The sequence below is a fragment of the Pinus tabuliformis genome, chromosome 6 (genome assembly GCF_031772625.1).
Source record: "Pinus tabuliformis cultivar Carrire ecotype Pingquan chromosome 6, CPIR1, whole genome shotgun sequence".
NCBI classification, from domain to species: Eukaryota; Viridiplantae; Streptophyta; class Pinopsida; order Pinales; family Pinaceae; genus Pinus; species Pinus tabuliformis.
In genome coordinates, this window is record NC_142292.1 from 71,990,331 (window position 1) to 72,002,042 (window position 11,712).

The following is an 11,712-nucleotide window of genomic DNA, read 5'->3' on the forward strand; positions in this document are numbered from 1 at the left end:
AGCAATGGAGGAGGGGCGCAGTAGGGTACGGGAAGGCGATAGCTACAGCCTGGAGGCTGTACACCCCACAGCTAGCAAGGCACGGCGAAGGTTGTCAAGGTAGGGAGGGCACCTAGAGGGAATCTGCCACAAGGACATATCATTGCGAATGGTTTGAAGGCGAAACGAGGGTTTAGGGCTGCAAGAGGATGGAGGTAGGTTTTAGTTGTTTAGTTTGGGTTTACTGTTCTGTTTGACAGTAACAGTCTGCATGCACCCACTAAAAGAAAACTACATTCCATGATCCGGGGTTGTCAATAAACGGCAAACATCGGAAAGGATAATGGTCAACCATCAGGATGATGTTGATATGGACCCTGAGCCTGGGGATATTCTGTCAGTATGGCGTTTGGATGTCACGGATCATAACATTGAGAAGTATATTCATCTAGCTGGACTGTCAGGCGGGAAGAGATGTGGCTCAGGCAAGGGATGCAGACATAGTAAATATTTACGGCTTCTGGAAGAAAGCCTTTGTCTGACTAAACAAGAGAGCCGGGGATCAGGGAAGGAGCTTGAAGGGAGGCAGGGGGTTTCATTATTGGTGACTATCTGCACAGCCAGAAACATAGACGTCCTCCAAGTAAGTAATCAGTTTACTAGCTCACTCAAAGATTTTTATTTGGGAGGGTTAGAAGATATTGTTATCAGCTGCGGTTTCAAGGGCCAGGAAGGTCTGAAATCCTTCCTCATGGAAGATCTAGGACCGAAATAAGTCGTTTGAGGGCTCCAATTGGATAGCACAATTGCATGCAAAAGCCCTTTGCATGTCCGAAGAGGAGAAACCATCAATAAAGATTTGAGCACACTCTTGGTTTTACCAGGGTTAAATGGAGCGAGGAAGACTCTGAATGATGCTCGAAAGATGTCGGAGGAAGGGAGGGGAGACATCTATGAACAACAATGGTTTCTTTTCAACCCTTCCAAAGCAGCAAACCAGGAGGGTTTTATAGGGGCAAAGGGCTTTTTAGAAGTAAGAGAGCCACCATCTCGGGTGGGCGAGGAAGATCAGGCAGGAGAAGGAGGTTTAAACAACCTCAAAAATAGTTGGTCGGAGGGGCATTCTGAGCCACTCCAGGAATCACCTACCAATGTGGAGGAGACCACACCAGGGTTTGGGGAAGTGGGGTGGCATAGGAAGACATGGGAGAAGCAAAAGAAAAATAAGTTAATAAAGAAGAAAGAGATAATTGCAAATCTAGTTCTAGGAGTCGATCTACATATCGATGAAGCTATGGAGGCATTAGAATTAACCTTGGTTCGTAGGGCAAAGGGTAAAAAGTATACGACAAATTATATTCAGGAATGAACAGTTAAAAGTTGGTAGGAGGCGTCACACAAAATCATTGAGGTTTCAACCCTAGCTAAGGGTTGGTTCATGATCAAATTTTCTAGGAAGGAAGCACTGAAATGGGTGCTGGAAAGAAACTGGAGTTTTGGGAAAAACCCAATACTATTCAAAAGGTGGAACCCTTTATTTGATGCTCAGAGAGAGAAGGTGGATGAAATCCTGGTATGGGTAAGACTCCCCGGCTTTCCTCCTTTTCTTTGGGTTGATTCTGTGTTCTGGACAATCGGGAATAACCTCAGACATTTTTTGGAAGCTGATATGGCATTTGTGCACACTGGTGAAAAAGGACTGGTAAGAATACTAGTAAGTCTAAATCCTAGGGAAGGGTTGGCAGAGGAAATCAATCTCAAATACATGGATTTCTCTTATACACATATGATTGATTACAAATAGCTTCCTTTTCGCTTCCATAGATGTCATAAATACAGACACTTGGCAAGAGAATGCCCTCTGGGGTTTAGATGAAGAAGAAGAAAAAAAAAGGAGGGGGTTTCAGAATAATATCAAGGGGAGAAGGATCAGAACAAGGACATTTCGGTCACAAGGGGAGAAAATATGGAAGAAGACAAGATGCAGGAGGATGCAGTGGAAATAGTGGGAATGCAGGTTGAGGAGAGAACAGACAGAGTGCAAGAGCATCAGGAGGAGTTAGTTCAGATAGAGACAAAAGAGGGAGATGGATTGGTTTTAGCTCTTCAGCAGGAGGGTATGCTTTGGAACCTATCCGCTCTTCAAATACATCCTTGTTTTCTTTTCTCAATTCAATGTCAAATCTTGGTCCTTCTAGGCTAATGAATTCATAAAATATACATGTTAATAATGTTAATGATACATTGGACATTATAATGTTCTTTCCTCTTGCTTCACGGTGTGTGGCTTGCACACATACCTCATCTAAGTTGCTTGGATTGAACATAAGTATAGTGTGTTTGAGTAGGAATGTAAACCCCCAATATATTTCCACAGTGTATCTTGGGAATTCAAATTTACTCTTAACAACAAAGCCCTCTTTCTAAACTCCTGGGTATAGTCTTGAACTGTTTGGCCCTTGACCTGCCTAAAAGTTTGCCAACTCATAATGGCTTTTTTCATATAGGCTAAAGGATAAAATTTTCATTTAATTGCAGAAACAAATTCAACCGAAGAAATGGATATATTACCATGAATTCACATTTCCTCTTGAGTCTTTTCTTCCCACCAGATTAATGCTGCTCCTTCTAGCCTCAGTGAAGCCAACTGGATATTTATGTCATCTTCTTGAAGGTTCTAAATTCTACAATAAACATCCAATTGTCGAATCCAATTGTCTAACCTTTCTGCATTCACCTCACCATTGTACACAGGAAGTTCAAACTTAATGTCCACTTTGAGTAAGGGAGTTTTTTCTTTTGGGGATTTTGAATGAGTATGAACAATTTTTGTGGTGGAAGTGTGTAGTGTCCTATTTTTCTAGTATAGTTCTGTCACTGCTATCAAGGGTTATATATATATGATAGGTTGATAACTTGATTGAGGAATAATGTTTTACATACATAGTTATATTTCCTTTTATGTTTATGTATGACAGATTGATCATTGGATTGTGGAACAATGTTTTATATAGTTATATTTCCTCTTATATGTGGCATCATTGATTATATGTATTAGATGGTTTTGGTTAAGTAAAATTTTATACATATGTTTTTTTGTTGTATCTGATTTATGAAGCAGGTGTATGACATGGATGGTGATCCAAGATTGAGACACATATACCCATGGATTCTCAGGGTTATGTGGAATAGATGGTTAATTATTATTTATGGATGATACATGATTTGTGTGATTATATATGTCTAATATTGTACTAAGTAGGATGTGGTAGGGTACTTTTTCATTTTCCAACAAGGATGTTCAATTATGAATGATTGTGGAAGTCATTTCTTCGAAACCAAAATGACTATGGAAGTCATGCACCATTTTGGGTAAAATGTGATTAATTTAATTTCATTATGAAATTCATTCGATTCCTTTGATCTATGATATTGTAATGTGTGCATGTCTTTGAACAAGGGCTTACCAACAAACCATCAGATGGGTAAAAGCTCACAATCAGTACCATAAGGAGAAACACAAACTTTCAAAGCACAGTAGATGAGAGGGCACGAAAATTAGGGCGTGGAGTCCTAAATCCAAGGAAGATAAAGACGTTGAGTCTTGTATATTTAGAGTGCGGAGTCCTGAATATTTAAAAATATCAATTTGTGGAAGCTTGGATCTTTGGAGTAGATTAGTGCACGGAGTCCTCAATCTACTAAGGCACAAAGATGCATGAAATAGGGGTGTGGAATCCCTATTCTCCAGAATATAAATACCACTCATGGATGAATTTCCTTAAATAAAATTTCATTCTCACAATTCTGGAATGACTTTCTAAAAATAGAAAGTCATGTCCAGCGTCTCAAGCACGACTTTCCAAAAATAGTAAATCACTTTACATAAATTGGTAATCAAGCAGAGTTGAAGAAAAACGAATTAACTTATCATTAATCAATCTTAATAGTTCAATCTTGATTGAATCCTCAATATTATTAATATTATTATTATCTTTTACGAGACTATGATATTATTATTAAAAAGGAATTACAAGTCAATTTTATCTCCTCAATCAATTCACACATCTCCTTCATGACTCTCATGGCTCTCTCTCTCTCTCTTTTAAATAATTCATTATACTCTATTTTATGCACTCATCAAAGAATTGCATATTCCTTTTCACTCATTAAAAATATGTCATAAAATATTCCTCTTAAGCTCTCTTTAACGCATATGTTACACTCTCCTTAATTAAGGAATGCATACCTCTCCTTAATGGCATAAGTTACACTCCTCTAAATGGAATCCAATGCATGCACATTACTCCTCCTTTATGACAAGAATTGGCTGCTCCTCCTATATATGAGTCTCATGTATTCTCACTTGAGGATTAGGAGGCCAAGAGTGGAAGAGACTTGAGGAAAATAGTGAGAGGGATAGATATGGAGAGTATCCAATTGCTTCCATAATAAATATGAAATTATTGTTAAAATCCTAAGATCTTTAGCTATTGAGGTTGACCATGAGTGGTATTGAGAGGAAGTGAAAATTTGCTTCCTTAGTTTTCCTTGAAAATCTATCTACTGTTGTCTTTTGGTACTGCTTGTGAGCTTTGGCAGCTCGGGGGTTCCAAGGGGAGAAGTTATTCATGGATATGGTTGGGAGGAAAACCGGGTGGTTCACAATGAGTTGGTAAGGATATTGAAGCTGGAGCATACTCCCATTTTTTTGGGTTGTATAAATTCACTGCCAGGTATGTTGACAACATTATATTGTGTTTTTTCTTGTAGTTCATTACATGGTTTTTCTTATTTGGTTGTTGACAGTAACTTAGATGTATATCAAATGCTGCACACTAAATGTTGAAGGAATTTTGCAATAACTGTAGTTTATTTTATCTAAGTTTTTTTTTGTACAAGTTTCATTGCAAGTTGATTTACATCATGTCTTAATGGCTGAAGCATTCAGGCTGCCATGAGTTTTATGAAAACATGGTAATAGCATAAATTTGGGTTTTCCTTCTCTTTTTATAGTTGTAGATAAGATTTCAGAGTATATGTTTGAAAAAAGGGATAAATGAGATAGTATGAATTGTTTTTTGTTGTGGTTTTAAATAATCGCATTTATGGGAATTTCTGTTTCGATTTATTTTAACTTCAGGGGGTATCTGTACCTTATGGCCATGTCACCCCAACTTTGATTTCAAAAAACAGAGTTTCAGAATCCGGTTTTGTAATCTTCTATATTTTACAGATTTGTTGCTGCTGCCTGGTGGTTTGTCTTGCTTCTTTTTTTTTGTAGCTGTGATTTACCTGGTAATCTATTTTTATGAAATCAGTCTGTTATATAAACTTGGAATTATTATTTTAAAGTATCAATGGTTAATACATTTATAGTTTAATAAACTTGTGACTGCTTGTTTGATAGTTTAATAGTTAGCAGCGTGTTTTGTGACTGCTAACCATTGTTCAAAATTCCCAATGGTTGTAGCTACATCGCTGCAAGCTATTTGTAAAAATTCTTAAATATTTATAGTCATTATATGCCTAATTTTTTTGTATATGCAACAATCAAGATGGATGACAATTCTACTTATGTATTAGGTTCACTTCTTGGCATTACTGACAAAGAAAAAGAAATTATGTAATCTTAGATTCATGTTAGTTAATTTTGGTGAAATCGCTTTAAGGGTTATGGTTGTAAGTGTTTGACAAAATGCCTCAATGACTGTACATTTCATGCTTGCAAACTATTTGACATAATGCTCCAATGGTTGTAGCTAATTACATCTATGAATTGTCTATAAAAATGACTAAGTAAATTTAGGATTTGCAACCTAGGTGTTTTTGGAAATATCTCAAAGAATAAGCATGATGATTCCATTGAAGTAAAAATCCATAGAAGGAAAATTGGTTAGGTGAAATGTTGTAATTGTTATCTCACATATGGATTCATAATAATTGGAAACCACTCCTTTAGAAGTTGAATTATCTTGTTTTTCTTCCCTTTGTTTTACCAAAGAATTCATAGGCATATTATCTAGAACAAAATCAAATTACTCACTCTTAAACACTCTTAATTGCAATAGAATGAACAATTAGCTTATTGGAAATTATGGTTTGTAAATATTGATATTATTTATCCCACTAAAGACTCTATCATTTAAATTTGATTTTAAGACTTATGGTTGTAAGTTTTGGATCTTGAGGAACCATGACCCTGTAGCCTTAATGAGAAGTTTAATATTACCATGGGTTAGTCAGTTAGTATAAATTAGTATGTATTGTAAATAATACCAATAGAAATAGAAATAAAAATATAGATATATAGCCTTGCATTAACTTTTACATCTTAAAAACTTAAACTTAAATCGCATTTTGAGTAAGCCTTAGTATAATACTGATGGTTGGTAAGGTGGGACCTCATATTGTATTAGAGCAGGTTAAAACTCTAAGACCTAGGGCTTTCTTGCTAACATTTATTTACTTACCTAAATTTTCCTTGGTTAGGTTAAGTAATCATGGAGGGAACATCAAGGAGGAGGAAGGAAGTCTCATCTCCACCTCCCCAAGATAAAGAATCTGAGCAAATATCCATAAGGGAAGTAAGGGATATGATGTTATCTTTCCAAAAGATGATTGAAGTCTTGATTAGTAGGGTTGGGGGAAATCCTTCAATGCTTGGTTGTTCATCTCAATTAGAGAGGCAAGAAATACCATCTGATGGAGATGTACATAGAGAGTTGGAAAAAGTTAAGATTCCTATATTTAAGGGTACCACAAAAGGGGAGGTAGCAGAAGCTTGGTTGGAAAACATGCGCCATGTTTTGAGTTGCGGAATTATTTTAGCAACCAAAAGGCAAAGTTGGCTATATACCAACTTAAGGAGAGTGCACTATTATGGTGGAGGAACTTAGAATCCCAATTGGGATACTCCATGTCTACCTTGACATGGGAACGATTTGAAGAGCAATTTCGAGCGAAGTACCTTTCTGCTGAATACTTGGAGAGGAAATTGAATGAGTTCCATGATCTTAAGCAAGGAACTAAGACAATCCTTGAATATGAAGCACGATTCATGGAGTTGCTTAGATATGCTACCCTACTGAAGCCCTCAAGGTAAACAAGTTTTTGTATGGATTGAATCCTATTATAAAGGAAAAGGTGCACATTTTAAGGCCTACTACGTTGCATGAGGTAGTGCAACAAGCAATTATAGCTGAGAAAGAATTATTGGGGAATGTTGGGTTGTGTTAAATTCTTTCCACGTAGTTAACAAGGGGTTTGAAGGGCACCCGTAACCCCACTTTATGGGGTTTGGGGTAGCGCCCCGGAAAATTTTGGTTTTGGACCCTATGTTAGGTTAGGCGGACCCACTTATGGTTTGTGCATGATTTTCGCACATGTTTTTTGGACGCGATGGTTTTCGGTCCATGGTATTGGACGCGATGGTTTTCTGTCCATGGTATTGGATGCTTTGGCATTTATAAATATGTATTATAACATTGAAAGGAAAAATAATGAAAAATCAAGCTGGTAGTCCCAGTTTGGGATCTAGGGGAAAATCTCTGTGTATATGTGTTTTATGTGTTATGCTCTCGCATTGTTTATTTTCTGTGTTTCAGAATTCGTATGCAGGTAATTTTTGTACGGGGTTAAAACCTACATTTGGTATTAGAGAAGATTTGGCATCAAGGGGACGCCTTTGTTGCTGAGGGGTTTCGCTCGGGCCTGTGGTAGACCCTGTTCAGTGAGAGATCTGTGAGATCGATTCTAGTGGTGAAAGAAGATGGCGAGTAGTGGAAAGATAGAGATTGAGAAATTTAATGGTTAGAGTTTTGAGTTGTGGAAACTCAAGATGGAGGATCTGTTGGTGGATAAAGATCAGTGGATCACGGTAGATCCGAGTACTAAACCAACGGGAGTGTCCGATGAAGAATGGAAGAAGTTGGATCGGAAGGCAAAAAGCACAATACAATTATGTGTCTCAGATTCATTATTGCTGAATGTATTAGGGGAAGCTATAGCAAAGGCTTTGTGGGACAAGTTAGGGACTTTGTACCAATCTAGGTCTCTGGTGAATAAACTGTTCCTACGGAAAAAGCTCTATAACCTGATGATGAAAGATGGAGACTCGATGACAGAGCATCTGAACGCATTTAATACTGTGGTAAGTTAGTTAACATCTGTTGATATTAAAATTTCAGATGAAGATAAGTGCATCAGTTTGTTGTGTTCTCTACTAGATTCGTGGGATAGTCTAGTTATTGCAATAGGTAGCAATGTAACTACCTTGTAGTTTGATGAAATAGTCTCAGCCTTGCTGACGGAGGAGATGAGACGGAAAAATATGGAGAGCCAAAATGGTGATGCCTTGTCTGTACGAGGATGGTCCCAGAACAGAAACAAAAATAAGTCATCGAGTGGGAGATCTAAATCTAGAGGGAGATCTAAATCTCCAGGAAAACCTATAAAGGTGGTGTGCTGGAAATGCGGAAAGGAAGGCCACTTCAAAAGGGACTGTAAATCTAAAGCTCCTGACAAAGGAAAGGGATCTGATGAGGCTCCTTCCGCAGAGGTGAAAACCACCTCAGATGAAGGTGGGGATGTGTACTTTGCTTCTTCAAGTACACATGTAGATCATGAGGCATGGTTGATTGACTCAGGTGCATCTTTTCACTTCACTCCCCATAGAGAGTGGTTCTGTGAGTATGGGAAATATGATGGTGGTGATGTCTTCTTGGGGGATGACAGGAAGGCTAGAATCATTGGTCGTGGAAAAGTAAAGTTGAAGCTGCAAGGTGGAAGGGTTAGAACACTTCCGGGTGTTCTACATATTCCTGCATTAGCCAGAAATCTGATTTCTGTGAGTAAGCTGGATGATGCAGGTGTAAAAACAGTGTTCGAGAAGGATACATGCAAGATGGTTTGGGGAGCACTGGTATTGATGTGGGGAGTTCAGATTGGAACTCTGTAAAAGCTGCAAGGTAGCACTATTGTTGTTGGGTGCAATAGTTCCGTGGTTCCTGAAAGTGGAGCAGGAAATCTAGTGGTCTCTGGAGAAAAGACCATGATGTGGCATCAAAGGCTTGGACATATTGGAGAGAAGGGCCTTCAAATACTTCATGGTAAAGGTATGGTAGAAGGTATGAGTAATAGCTCTCTGGTTTTTTATTTCTGTGAAAATTGTGTATACGGGAAGTAGAATCGGGTGAGTTTCAACTCTGGTGGTAAGAGGGCGAAACATATATTAGAGCTTGTGCACAATGATGTGTTTGGACTTGTGAAGGTTCCATCACTGGGTAAGTTTGTGTACTATGTATCATTTATAGATGAATTATCAAGGAATACATGGATATATTTCCTTAAGAAGAAATCTGAAGTCTTTGATAGGTTTAAAAAATTTAAGGCTCTAGTGGAAAACTATACAGAGAAGAAGATAAAGGTGCTGAGGACAGATAATGGTGGAGAGTTTTGCAGTAAGCAATTTGAAGAATTCTGCAAGAAGTGTGATATAGCACAGCATAAGACTACTCCATATACACCTCAGCAAAATGGAGTTGCAGAAAGAATGAACAAGATGTTGATGGAAAGGGCAAGAAGCATGCTCAGTGGTGTTAGGTTAGGGCAAGAAATCTGGGCAGAGGCGATGGATACTGCATGTTACCTGGTCAACAGGTCACCTTCATCAACGTTAGAGGATAAGACTCACAAGAGGTATGGACTGGTAAGAAACCCTCTCTTTCACATCTGAGGGTATTTGGATGTGATGCATATGTACATGTTCCAAAGGAGAAAAGAACAAAGTTGGATAGTAAATCTGAAAAGTGCATCTTTATTGGGTATAAGGATGGTTTAAAGGGTTATAAGCTTTGGAACCCAGTAACAAGGAAAGTTATGTACAGCCGAGATGTGGTGTTCAGAGAGGTGAAATATGTTATTAAACATGAAGATCAACCAAAGGAACCTGAGAAGATAGAGTTTGATCTAAAGGAGGAAGAATCAGACTCTACAGCAGAGGAGGAATCAGAAGATGAAGAGCCACAAACTCCGGTTGTGAGAAGATCGGTTTGAGAAAGAAGGCAGCCAGAAAGGTATAGTCCATCTGCTTTCTATTCAAAATTTTCTTTGTTTGTTACTGATGATGATCCCAAAACTATGAAGGAAGCAGTGGATTCAGAGGATGGAAAACTCTGGAAAGACGCCATGCTTGATGAAATGGCATCTTTGCATAAAAATGAGGCTTGGGATCTGGTGGAGTTGCCGATTGGAAGGAAACCCATTGGCAACAAATGGGTGTTAAAAAAGAAGACAAATACAGAAGGAAAAGTGGAGAAATACAAAGCCTGGGTGGTAGCAAAAGGTTATTCCCAGGTGCTGGGAATTGATTTTGGTGATATTTTTTCTCCTGTTTCCAAGGTAACTTCTATTAGATTACTTTTATCTGTTGTTGTTGCTTTTAATTTTGAGGTAGAATAGATGGATGTGAAGACAACATTTCTTCACGGGGATTTAGAAGAGGAGATCTACATGAAGCAACCTGAAGGCTTTGCGATGAAGGGTAAGAAAGAACTGGTATGTGAGTTAAAGAAGTCTCTATATGGGTTAAAACAGTCGCCAAGGATGTGGTATCAGAAATTTGATACATTTATATGGGGATTTGGCTTCACCAGAAGCAAAGCAGATCATTGTGTGTATTTTAAATTAATTGGTGACTGTGTTATTTATCTGGTCTTGTATGTGGATGATATGTTGTTGGTTGGAAATGACAAAGAAGTTATCCAGGATTTGAAGACCCAATTGTCCTCCAAATTTGAAATGAAAGATCTTGGTGCTGCAAACTATATTTTGGGCATGGAAATTAAAAGAGATCGGGCAAAGAGGAAGCTCTGGTTAAACCAGAGGAAGTATGTCGAGACAATATTGCAGAGGTTTAATATGCAGGATAGTAAACCGGTGAAGGTTCCTATTCCTGTAGGTGTGAGGTTATCTACTGAACAGTGTGCCAAGACACAAGAAGAGGAAGAGGACATGTCCCGTGTTCCATATGCAAGTGCAGTCGGTAGCCTGATGTATGCAATTGCTTGCACTAGACTAGACATTGCATATGCAGTGGGAGTATTGAGCAGGTTTATGTCAAAACTAGGGAAGGAGCACTGGACAACAGTGAAGCAGGTTTTTAGGTATTTGTGTGGCACTAGTGATTATGGTTTGTGCTACCAAGGAAGACCAAGATTGGACAGAGTGTTGGATATTCATGGCTTTGTTGATGCAGACTGGGCTGGAGATCTGGATCAGAGAAGATCTACAAGTGGGTATGTGCTTAACCTATTTGGAGGTGCAGTTAGTTGGATGAGTAAGAAACAATATTGTAGTGGCACTATCAACTACAGAGGTAGAATACATGGCAGCCACTCATGCAAGCAAGGAAGTAGTTTGGTTGCAGAGATTGTGTTCAAGTATGGGGTTAGTACAAGAAGCTATAAGGATAGACTGTGACAGCCAAAGTGCAATTTTCTTAGCAAAATACCCTGCATGTCATTCAAAGACAAAGCACATTGATGTTCAGTATCACTTTGTGAGGGATATGATAGAAGACAAAAAGGTGTTGCTGGTAAAGGTGGACACTTTGAAGAATACTGCAGATGCATTGACAAAATCTGTGAGCTTTGAGAAGTTCTCTTGGTGTAGAGAGACAATAGGCATTTTAGGGCTGGAAAAATGACTGAGCTCTCTTGTGGCCCCCTATGG